Source organism: Corvus hawaiiensis, chromosome 14 (genome assembly GCF_020740725.1).
Source record: "Corvus hawaiiensis isolate bCorHaw1 chromosome 14, bCorHaw1.pri.cur, whole genome shotgun sequence".
In the NCBI taxonomy this organism is placed as follows: Eukaryota; Metazoa; Chordata; class Aves; order Passeriformes; family Corvidae; genus Corvus; species Corvus hawaiiensis.
Window position 1 is genome coordinate 22,315,892 of NC_063226.1, and position 12,672 is coordinate 22,328,563.

Here is a 12,672-nt window from a genome sequence, read left to right on the forward strand (position 1 = left end):
TTCCCCCCTCCAGGCTGATATTCCCCGGTTTTAACTCCTGGAGCAACCCAGCAGAGCAGCAACGAGGAGTGAAGAGAGCCAGAGGTGGTGCCAGCTCACACCCTGCCCTCTGTTCCTTTCCTTCCTCATGGAGAATTGAGTCTGAAGTCTCAGAGATGCCCTTCAGACGAGTCAGGAGAAATGCCCCAGTGGCTGGGGAGAACTTGGAAGCAGTGGGATGAAAACCCCCATCCCTCCCATTTTGCTGCCCCTCATCCCCACCCTGCCCTGTGTCAGGCCAAGAGGAATTCCAGGTAAACTCCCTGGATCCCCCACTGTGAAACCTCCAGCAGCTCCAGGCTGGATCCCACCAAGCCGTGAATGTTCTCCTGCGCAAGGAGCTGGGAAATGGGGATTATTTCAGTGTCTGCAGCTACATCCCCTCCCTCCAGCCGGGACGGGTGAGCGCAGGAACGGGATTGTTCGGGCGCACGGGACTTTCCCTTCCCTGGAGGAGCGGGTGCCTCGGGAAGCGGAGCCAGATCCCTGCTGTTCCCACGAGCCCGCGCTGACCCCGCACTTGAAGTTTTTCTGCTCATAACTTTCTTATCAGCCGGGGCCGAGTGAAGTCAAGTTCCTTGGAGTTCTCCGGAGTTGTTTGGAGAGGGACGGGGCGTTCACGGCCCCGCCTGGGCGGCACGGGGAGCTCCGGGCCAGCGGGAGGGACAGGGGACAGGGGACGGGGGACGGGGGACAGGGGACAGGGGACGGGGAAAAGGGGGACAGGGGGACGGGGGACACGGGAAAGGGGACAGGGGACAGGGGAAAGGGGACAGGGGACGGGGGACGGGGGACAGGGGGACAGGGGAAAGGGGACAGGGGACAGGGGACAGGGGAATGGGGACAGGGGAAAGGGGACAGGGGAAAGGGGACAGGGGACGGGGGAAAGGGGACAGAGGGACAGGGGACAGGGGACGGGGGACAGGGAAAAGGGGACAGGGGACAGGGGATGGGGGATGGGGGACAGGGGACAGGGGATGGGGGACGGGAGACAGGGGACGGGGGACAGGGGAAAGGGGACAGGGGACAGGGGACAGGGGAAAGGGGATGGGGGACGGGGGACGGGGGACGGGGGACAGGGGACGGGGAAAAGGGGGACAGGGGGACAGGGGGACAGGGGAAAGGGGACGGGGGACAGGGGAATGGGGACAGGGGAAAGGGGCAGGGGATACGGGAAAGGGGACAGGGGACAGGGGACGGGGGACAGGGGAATGGGGACAGGGGATAGGGGACAGGGGAAAGGGGACAGGGGACGGGGGAAAGGGGACAGAGGGACAGGGGACAGGGGACGGGGGACAGGGGAAAGGGGACAGGGGACGGGGGAAAGGGGACAGAGAGACAGGGGACAGGGGACGGGGGACAGGGGACGGGGGACAGGGAAAAGGGGACAGGGGACAGGGGACAGGGGATGGGGGATGGGGGACAGGGGACAGGGGATGGGGGACGGGAGACAGGGGACGGGGGACAGGGGAAAGGGGACAGGGGACAGCTGCTGCTGCTGCTGCCCAGAGCTCGCATGTTCTGTCCCGTGGCCGTGCCTGGGGCTCCTGCTCGGCGTCGGATAAACTGGGGCTTGTGATGAGCCGCTCGTTGCCTTCGGATGGCCCCGATGGCAAAACATCAGAGGCTGGGCTCGCCGTGTCCCTGGGGGTGCAGGAGCCATAAGGATGTCACAGGGACCGAGGGCATCTCCGCCTTCCAGAGATGTCGAAACCAGCGCTGTGGGAGGATGTTGATCCCGGCCTTGGCGGGAACAGGGTTGAAATCATGGGCTCACAGGATTGTTAAGGTCGAAAAGACCTAAGGCATCAGTGAGGTTTGAACCTGACCTTGCTAGAGCTGAGCAAACTCCCCTGGCCTGTGTAATTGTTACAACCTTTAATTAATCCTTTGCTTATACACACTTGTGTCTGTAAAAAATGTTGTTACGAACTGATAGAAAATGGGAGTGGGTTTGGGGTTTTTAATGTCTGAATGCTGATTATTACCTTTGTTTCTTTTGGGAAATCTACTTTAAATGAAGTAGCTCAGCTCCAGAACTGTGAATATTTTGAATTCAGGGCCAAACTTCCTAAAAAATGGGAATTGAAGTGAATCCAAGCGCTGTGAGTACAGGAGTAGATCCAGACACTTCATGTGAAACCCACAAAGATCTGGGGAGATCTCCAAAGCTTTCCAGTGTGGGAAGTGGAGAGGGGAGGATGAGCTGGGGCAGATCCTCGGTGGCTTTGGCAGGACCGCGCCGGCGCCGGAGCTCCCACAGCCACAGGGCCCAGAAGACTCCCCTGGATTATTTCCCAGTGTCTCCCACCTTCCATTCCCTCCTTCTGCTTAACAAGCTTCTGAGAAAAGCCTGGACAAACGGGTTATTGCTCCTGAAATGATTGCAGATAATTATGGAGAGATTAATGGCCTCTCCTCCAAGAGCCACCGACGGCTTCAAGTGCCATTGACCTTTCCAGGAAATGGGAATGAGGAAAGACAGAGGGAGACGGGTTGGATAAACAGTGTGGAATTTAGAGTCTTCAAAGTTCTGGGCAGGGCAGGACTGCTGAGATTCCCCATATTCACCCATGGCACCCCCTTGCTGCTCAGCAGAGATAGCTGGGAATGGGGAAAGCGGAAAATGCCTCCTTGGCAGCGGGAAAAGGGGAATGACAGCAGAGGAAAACACCAGTGGGGATCACCTCCCCGGCACCTGGGAGAGGACCCGTCCTTCCCGTGGCCTGGGCTTTGGTCGTCCCTGGGGAAGGAGGCTCCCAAAGGCCCAGCAAGGAGCTCCAGGCTGCCTTCTCTCAGGGATTTGCCAGATCACTTCCATAATTTAGTGGCCGGCTCAGGGACGAGCCAGGAAAAACCAGAATTTAATCACAACTGGGCACTGCTGAGTTCAAACTCACCCCTGAGCCTGGGCCCTGCGGGAAGAGGAAATCATGGATGCCATCCAAGAAAACTGAGGAATCCCTGTCCCTGCAAGTCCCCACCGCCTAAAGAGGATCTGAGCCTTTTTTGATGAGTTTTGCAGTGGCACCTCCAGCAGGGATAAGGAGGAGGCTTGGAATGAACCAGATGAATTTTAGAGCTCTGCCCATGGGGGCCATCCCCAAGACAATTAAATGAAGGATGGAAAATGCTTTAGGAGCACTGGAATCGTGCCAGAGGATGTCCCTAACTGATGGTGAGAGCCCTGAAGGTTGGCAGCCCCACCAGAGCCTGGGACAGTCTCTGGGACAGGCATTGGGTGTTGAGTTCAGTGTCCCCAGAAAAGTTTGAGGAAGACAAGAATTGTCCCATCTTTAATTCCCTGGCTGCTCCAAGGGAATCCCGAGAGGTGGGAAGAGCACTTAGAGCACGTGGGCAGAGCTGACTTTGGAAAGGAACCATCAGCTAAAAACCCATCCATCCACGGGAACCATCCCATCTCCGAGCCCCAGGGGACCTTCGTGCCCTCAGCAGCTCCAGCCCTGGGTTTAATGCCATGAACCTCCAGGCCTCCAGAGTGACCCTGTGCGTCCCACTCCTGACGGGGACGGGGATTCCACCCGGAATGGGGGGCAAATCCTCCGCCATAAATCTGTTGGAGAGCATCCAAAGGAGGCCTAAGAGATGGTGAGGGATGGAGGGGAAGCCAAATGAGAGGTGGCTGAGGCGACTGGAGAAGAGGGCAGACCTCATCGGGGCCTGGAACCTCCTCCTGAGGGGCAGCTCCGATCTCTGCTCCCTGTGAGCAGGGACAGGCCCCAGGGAATGGCTGGAGCTGTGTCAGGGCAGGGTTAGGTTGGATATCAGGAAAGGTTCTTCCCCCAGAGGGTGCTGGGCACTGCCCAGGCTCCCCAGGGAATGGGCACGGCCCCAAGGCTGCCAGAGCTCCAGGAGCGTTGGGACAGCGCTGCCAGGGATGCCCAGGGTGGGGTTGTTGGGGTGTCTGGGCAGGGACACGAGTTGAATCCATGATCTTTGGGGTCCCTCCCAACTCAGGATATTCCAGGATTCCCGTCTGGAGGGGGTGTGCTGGGGGACAGTGTGGAGCTGGCTCCCAGAGCCCAGGGAGGGTCAGGTGACACGGGGGGACAGAGGGGCTCAGGGGGGGTTTGCATCCCGCTGGAGTGGAGCTGCAGTGACACTGACAGAGGGAAGAAAAAAACACGGAAAAGAGGAGTTGCCTTGTAAATCAAGGATGGCCTGGGGACAGAGGCAGTCACGCGTGTTAGGGCTGACTGGGCCATGTGAGGAGCCTCAAAGGGGCTCTGTGAGGGGACACTGGGCCCTCTGTGAGGGCTGCACGTCCCTGCAGAGCCGCTGGGTCACAAGCACCACATGTGACTGGACACTGCCACCCCACCACGGCCAATCCCTCGGGATGGGGAGTTAAGGACAGGGGTTTGGGAAGCCTCTCCCTGCTCCACTAATTAAGCAGGAGAGGTTTTAGAGGGTTTTGTCATAAAAACGCTCCCAATATTCCATTTTATTAAATGTTGGTTTCTGGGGAGCTTTGTGGGCTCCTGCACACAGCAGCTCTGCAAGGTGGTTCTGCTGCCACGGACGGACGAGGACAAGGATTTCCTTGTGGAGACTCCTCATTTGTCACCCACAGAGCTCCTCTGGGATTTAGGAAGGGAAAGCAGCACGTGGGCAGGAGCTGATGTCCTCTGTTACCTGCTGAACACATCATGGGATGGTTGGGGTTGGAAGGAACCTTAAGGGTCATCCAGTTCCATCCCCCCACCACGGGATGCCACCCACCTGCCGTGGGAGGTTCCTCCATGCTGAGGTGTCTCTCCACCAGTGAAAACACCCTGAAAACACTCGTGGGGAAGCCCTGGAAGGAAAGACCTCGTTCAGAGAGCTGGGATGTCCTGAGAGTCTCACCACCCGTCTGTCAGAGGGGCAAAACGAGGGGAGGAAGGAGCACCAGCAGAGAGCAGGGAAGTGGAAGGAGATGTCTTGGTGCTCTGGTAAAGATCTGCCGGAGCAAACGCTTCCCTCACTGAGCCAGGAGCTTCGGCACAGGGAGGAAAAGGCCTGGTGTTTGTGGGGTTTGGCACCAGCCTGTGGTGTCTGGCAAGCAGAGCACCCTCACAGAGCCCCTTCTGCACCTGAACTTGGAGTTTAATCCCCAAAGCCCGTCTTTAACCTTGACCCAAACTCGTGCCTGGCTGCAGATGCTGCTCCCCAGCCTGAGGAACCCTCGGATGCTGATGCTGGAGCTCTCCCGACTCTGCTGTGTCCTTCCCCATCAGTCAGCTCTGCTCCTCCTCACCTGTAGGAAATCCTCCACCAGGGAATCCTGGAAGGCTCCTACTCCACCGCCTCTCCCCACCCCCAGCTCTACCAGACCCTCCAGCAGGGATTCCTCCATCTCCTTCCTATCCCCACTGAGCTGGAGATGTCCCAGCCTCCAGAGGCTGCATCCAGCTGCTCCATAAACCTTCGCATTCCAAGCTTTTCCCGCGGCAGGTGCAGCCTGACAGAGGTGGGCGTGCGGTTTGTCTGCCCTGGGGCAGTTTGCTCCGGAGGGAGAACCTCCTGCAGTCCGTGGAGGCTGCAAGATCCCGCAGGGAGGTGCTCTCTGCTCCAGGTCAGGCAAAATCCAGCAGGAGGGGAAGCGAATCCTGCAGCCAAGGGCTGGTTCCCAACCCTGTGCAGGCTGGTACCACCTCAGCCATCATCCCAGCCACACTGGGCTGACCAGAATCCTCCTCGGATCACTCAGAGCGTTCGTGTCCGGCCTCCCGGGATGTGCCTGCTACCCCCGAATATCCCAGGGATACATTCATCATGCACATCTTTATTTAGAGACCTAAATTAGGATCCCGACTCCTCTTGCTGATTAGTGGGAGCTCTGAATCTCCTGGCCCCGAGTTGCCCCGTGGAGACCCCACAAATGCGGCAGCTGGATTGACCAGCATTTCCAGGGGTGCAGGAGAAGGTGGTGGGATAATTCCCCTCCGGTTTTAGGGAACTCTGTCCCAGCTGTGACACTCCAGTAAAGGGGTCTCACTGGTGGGGGCTGAGATGAGCCCCCAGCACTTCCCACTTGAGGAGGGGAAAGCAAAAGTAGAGTAACAATTCCAAATAAACCCCATTCCCCCCCAAACTCGGGTGGGACAGTGGCGGTGTTTAAAGGGAACGCTGGGTCCTCCTGTTTATTTTAAGCTGGAAGCCAAGAGGCTCCTGCCGGTGACTTCAAAGAAAAGTTTGTTTCTGTGTTCTGCTAATTACCAGAACACCCAGACCCCATCTCTGGGGCCCGGAGTGTTGCAAAAACATGGAAAGGTTAATTGAAGGCAAAGGGAAAAGGAGAATCCCGGCTTTAACCTTCCTGGGCTGCCCTTGTTATGCTGACAGCACGGTGCAGGCAGATTTAATGACTCCTCATTACCCTGCTACCTAATTAACCTCCTGCCCTGCAGCACAGAGAGGCTGAGAAAGAGCTCCCTGCCCAGGAACCCCCTCTGCCAGCAGCCCCCAGGGTTAAAGGAGACATCTCCAGCAATGCCATGCTCAAATCCTGCCTGGATTCCAGATAATTCCTGTGGCACAGAGAAGGGCAGTGCTGGCTCCGTGGGGCTGGATGCCAGGAATCTGTTTGCCCATCATCCCAATGGCATGGGAGCAGAGCTGGCACCAGGCTTCCAGTGGGACAGGGGAGACTCCAGCTGCTCGTGGCAAGGATGCTGCAGGGCTGTGGGAGGGTCAGGAAGGGGCAGTGGGAGGACAGACCTGGAGAGCTGCCCCTGCACCCTCCGGGCAGCTGCCACAGCATCACGGAATGGGTCAGCTTGGAAGGGACCACAGCGGGTCCTCTGGTCCAACCTCCCTGCTCAAGCAGGGTCAGCATCTGGAATATCACTTGGGATTGTCCTGTATGGAACAGGAATCTGCTCCAGGTCAGTTGTCCCAGTTAAGGGGGAAAAAACTGTTACCTGTTGTCTTTGCTGGATCAGCTCCTGTTTTCCCTCTTACCTCAAAGGTTGGTGCAGGTGAAATCAAGGACTTTTCCCTTGATTTCGCCTCCAGAAGGCTGGAGAGGGATTTGCCCTGAGGGCATGGAGTGATGAGGGAGAACAGCCTTAAGCTGAAGGAGAGCAGGGATGGATGGGATATTTGGAAGGAATTCCTGGCTGGGAGGGAGGGCAGGCCCTGGCACAGGGTGCCCAGAGCAGCTGGGGCTGCCCCTGGATCCCTGGCAGTGCCCAAGGCCAGGCTGGACATTGGGGCTGGGAGCAGCCTGGGACAGTGGGAGGTGTCCCTGGCCCCAGCAGTGGGTGGGACTGGATGAGCTTTAAGATCTCTTCCAACCCAAACCATTCCATATTCCATGACCCACACTTCCAGAGGAGCTGGTGGGAGCTGCCATTGCTTGCTGGGACCTGGCCCTGCCTCTGAGAGGGGACAGCTCTGTCACCTGGGAGAGCTGCGCCACCAACACGAGACCAGATGGTGCAGGTTTGGAATTTGCGACAGGAATTGCTGTTTATTTCTTGGTGTCACAGCCTGGAACAAGTCCACGTGAGGGCCAAGTGTGGATGAGGAGCACGGATGCCGTGGCCACAGTGTCCAGTGGCAATGCTGAACATCCTGGTCTGCTTCTAGGAGCAGCTGGGCATCCATGGAAGAACTGGGGCGAAGGATGGGCAGCAGAGAGAGAAGGAGCAGGAGCAGAAGCATCCCCATGGGCCCTGGCCACGTGATGGGCCAGAAATGCAGAGGCCAGAGCTGGAGGGAGATCAATCACCCCGAGCCCCCCGGAGAGGGCAACAGTCTGCAAGGCTTATCTGGGCTTTGATGTGTCACTGAACTGCGTGGAGGGAAGGGCCGTGCGGAATTCACTCTCCAGGACGTTTAACTCGTGCCCCAGGCGCCGGCCGCTCGCATCCTGCTGTCCTTCAGCAGGGACACGGGGCCATCGGCAGGGACACGGGGCCATCAGCAGCGACACGGGGCCATCGGCACGGCCTGGCCGCAGCTCCCCGTGGCTCTGTGTGTGCTGGCCAGGGCCCCACGGGCTCCGTGGGGAGGGTGGGCCAGCAGCTCCAGCTCCTCGTGCCTTCCTCCTCTCTCCCTCCTTGGAAATGTTGGGATTGCTGCTCCTGCACAAGGAGAAAGCCACTCCCCGGGCCAACTGCTGGCGGTGGTGGCACCGGACTGGAGGGGCCAGCGAGGCTGCAGGATGGTCTAAGAGCCCTCTGGGGTGGTGGGGGTAGGGCCCCTCCCACACGGGCCAAACCAGCACACAGCACCGGGCTTTGTACATCATTTGTGTCCGGGCTTTCCCTTTCTTTAGGCATTGGGGATTTTCACCATGGTTTGGATTGGAAGGGACCTTAAAGCTCATCCTATTCCACTGTCCCAGCCTGCTCCAAGCCCCAATGTCCAGCCTGGCCTTGGGCACTGCCAGGGATCCAGGGGCAGCCCCAGCTGCTCTGGGCACCCTGTGCCAGGGCCTGCCCACCCTCCCAGGGAGGAATTCCTTCCTTTCCTCACAAGGTGGGACATCCAATCCCACTGCAGCTCATTCCCGGTGCCCTGCAGCCTCAGGGGGGATGGATCACACCCCTTCCTTCGTTTCTGTTGGAGTGCAAAGACCTTTCCTTGCACTCTCCAAAGCAGGAGCAGGCATGAGCAGGGCTGCAGAGACAGGAATGCTGCAGGTCGTGTCCCAGAGCCAGAGCAGGGGCTCCAACGGGAAGAGTCAATCGCAGCCCTGCCCCTGCCGTGGATAAAGCCAGGTGTGCCCTGGAGGGAGTTAAAAGCTCTGTGGATGTGGCTCTTGGGAACACGGGGCAGGGGTGGCTTCGGCAGTGCTGCGGGACCCGTTGGACTCGATGATCCTAAAGTTCTTTCCCAATAAAACATTCCGGGATTCCACGGGCGCAGCCGTGGCCCGGGGCTGGCGTTGGCCAGAAGATGGTGCTGGTAGGAAGGTGATGAAGCCCTCGCTCCACTCCTCTGCTGAGAGGACAGCTCAGGCCTTTCCTTTTCTTCCCCCTCCTCCTTCCTCCAAGAGTCCCTGTAAAAATAACTGGGTACGTTTAATGGTCGCAGTCCCACGCCGCAGCACCCACCGGGTTATTTATTGCATCCAGCGGGGTCCCGGGAGCTCAGCTGCAGTAACCCGAGAGCCTGGAGGCTCCGGCAGCTTCTGGGCAGAGGGCTCTCTAATGGAAGCACAGCCCTGATGGATAATGGGCTTAAGCTGATTTATTTTTCCCCAGGATCCTTCTCAGAACATCCTCCGGACTGGCTGTGCTGAGCCCGGCTGCCCCACAGGGGGGTAACTCCGGGGATTTCCCCCCAAAAGCAGCACGGGGGGGACACCCCACCCTGGGAAAGGGCTTTTTTGGGGTGTCCCCCTGGTGAAGGCTGGGAAAGGCTGGGGTTGGTTTGTTCTGCTGCAGTTTGGGCGCGCTGTGTCCTTCTGGGGGGAATCCCCACTGGAGCCATGCGCGCTGTGGGGTCACACAGGGGCGTCTCCGGTGCCTCTGGAGCTGCTGCTGCCCTCGGCCGCTCCCTGATTCCCCTGCCCGCGGTGTCTGCAGTCCCACAGGGATCCCCGTTGCCAGCCTAGGGAGATAACCTGCCCCTGTGCCAAGGACAAAGGCACCAAAGCTGATCCCAGGGCAGGCTCCTTCCCTCCTCCCAACATCCACCTGCGTGCGCTGGGCAGGAGCCCGGCGTCAGGGAATCATGGAATGCGTTGGGTTGGGAATGACATTCAAGATCATCTCATTCCATGGGCAGAGACACCTTCCACTACCCCAGGCTGCTCCCAGCCCCATCCAGCCTGGCCTTGGAAACTTCCAGGGATCCAGGGGCAGCCACAGCTGCTCTGGGAAACCTCCGTGCCTGGGCCTCCCCACCTTCATTGTAAAAATACTTCTTCCTCATATTTGATATAATCCGACCCTCTTTTAGTTTAAAATCATCACCCCATGTCCGAGGTGGGAATGGGGCTGGGGCTGGGATGTGCCCCAGGATTGTGGGGAAGAGGCTCTGGGATCCCAGCTCCAGCTCCCGGCCTGTGGAGCCGAGCAGCGATGCTGGAGGGGAACGGCTGAGCTGAGCCACTTCTGGTTTGTATCCCTGCACATCCAAGAACCCCAATTCCCAAGGGCCGAGGGCTTCTCCCCAGCCTGGGTAGTGCCAGCGTTTGGGACTGTGCCCTTTCCGTGGCTGGGTGCCCCCACAGCCCCACTGGGAAGGGGGAGAGCAGGGGCTGAGGGGCGCTAACCCTTCGGGATGGGCATTACGGAGCAGGGGGAGCTGGCTGGAATTTATTCTGAGCTCGCCAGAGAATGAAATCATCCCGCTGCAGGGTGAGGATTGAGGGCTGTGGCTCTCCAAGCCCTCAGCACTCGCAGGTGAGTGGGTGGCAGCTGGTCCCAGGTGCTGTGTGACATCCAGGGCAGCTGGCCCTGTCACTGTCCCTCCCCATGTCCCAGGGCTCCTGCAGCACCGCTGTCCCTTCTGGAGGGGGGATACTCGCTCTGGACATCCTTTCAGCTGCAAACCATCTCCGCTGGGATCCCCGGGCCTATTATAGGCTGATTAAATATTAAAACAATTCATTTTGTACTTAAACTGTTCCGAAGGCTCCTGCTGACGAGGACTTTGAAGTCTGGGGCGCAAGGGTTTGCTCTCGTTTCCTCCCTGCTCCATCCCCTCCTTCCACACCTTTTCGCAGGCAGGGAGGGAGGGCAGGGCAGTCCTGGCCAGCCCGGCTGTCCCAGGGGATGGGGTCTTGCCTGAGGGCGTGGAGAGTGTGCTGGTCCTCGTGTGGGAGCTCGCTGGCACTGCTGGAGCAGGAGGGAAGCTCTGAGTGCTGATTCCAGGGAGCAGGAGGGACCTTGGAGAGAGCTCAGCAGCTGCCTGGATGTGGATGCTAAAGGAGAAGGGGCAGTGAAGGCCTCCACCTGGTCCTGCTGTGCCCTGGGAGCCCCCAGGAGCTGAGGGCAGCATTTTCGTGGCAGGGAGGTCCACGCTGCTTTTCCTGTGCTGCTCTTTCCAGGCTCTGCAGGAATCATTTGATACCCCCAGGACCTGAGCCTGGAGCATCCTAAACCTGGGTGCAAGGCCTTGGTGACCCCCAGGCCAGGGTGTCCGGCCCCTCGGGGCCATGAGGTCTTGCAGGGAGTGGCACTCACTTGCAAAGGGCATTCCGAGGTGGGCACAGATGCCCTGGGGAAGGCGGGGTGGGATGGGGTGGGCTGGTACCTGCCCCAGAGGGATTTGGGATGGAGACGTGGGAGAGGCACCCAGGGGTCCCTGACAGTCCCTTCCAGGGATGGATTCGACTGAAGGAAGGGGAGGACAGCTCCTGGGAATGAGGGATTGCTCCTGGTCTGCTGGGGGCGAGGTACCCAGCCCTGGAGGGACTCAGGGCTTCCACTTCCAGCGGCAACCTCCCTGTTTGTCCACTGATCCCAGCTCAGGAGCCCGAGGCTCAGGAGGACCTGGACCTCCTCCAGCGCCTGCAGAGGGAAGAAAAGGTGAGTGGCGGATATTTCACCTCCCCAGCTGGGTCTGGCCTTCTTCCCGCTTCCCTCCCCCTTCCCCAATCCCATCCTTTACATCTGTTGGATGTGGAATGCAGCAAACTCTCAGCAGAGCTCATTACTCCGGGCCCACCGCTCTGAACGGGGCCGAAAGGTCCTGCTCGTAATGATTTGGAGGTGATTTGTATTTAAGGCGCTCGGCTTTCAGATGCTGCCAGGGGGAGGGGAAATTAAATAATTGAAAGCTGTGGGGAAGGGAAGGAGAGAGCCCTGGGTGGAGGGAGAGGGCCAGAGTTTCTCCCGGTCCAGAAGTGTTTCGGTTCACCCGCATCGGTCGCATGGGTGCGGGTTTAAAACACAAGGACTGAGGAAAACCTTCCTCTTGTCCATGCAGGGTCAGGACACGCTCCAGGGATTGATGGATGCCCCAGGATTGATGGATGCCCCAGGGATTGATGGATGCCCCAGGGATTTTCCAGGGATGGCCCAGCTGGCCAGTGGGGGAGAAGAGTGTGACCCAAGTGGGACAGGGAACCCTCTGCCCCCGATGTCCTGGTGGGACATGGCTGCCTTGGCCACACCGACCGCTCCCCTCCCCTCCTTTCTCCTCTTCCCCACTCCCTGCCTCCGGCACACTCCAAGCAATAAAGGCAATTTTCCAGCCTGGCCATCGACAGGCAGTGGGGTGAGGAAGGCTGGAGCCCTCAGGGATGTGAACAGGACAGAGCTGGGGGCCCAAAGCCACCGACTGAAAACTCCCAGTAAGAGCCTCACAGTGTTTGTCAAGGCCTCAGAGCAAAAGAGAACCCCATGGGGGCAAACTCTGTGGGGCAGGTGGGGAAACTGAGGCATGAAAGGTGGAAATGAACCTCCTGGGAAAAGGGGGGGGGGTTGTGTTATTTTCCTGAAAGTTCAAGCTGGGATATGCAGCTCGAACTTGATCTAAAGCAACGTTGTTCCACTTTTGTACTCCACAGCTCCTTTCAGCCTAATTCCTTCTCTCCTTTTTTGACCAAATTGCCAAAAAATCCACCAGTCTGGTCTGGTTCTACCTGAAAATAAATGCAGGTTTGTGGCTCCTGCTCCTCTTCCAGCTGATGCCGGAGCCTGGGATCACCGGTGCTCCTGGGTGTTT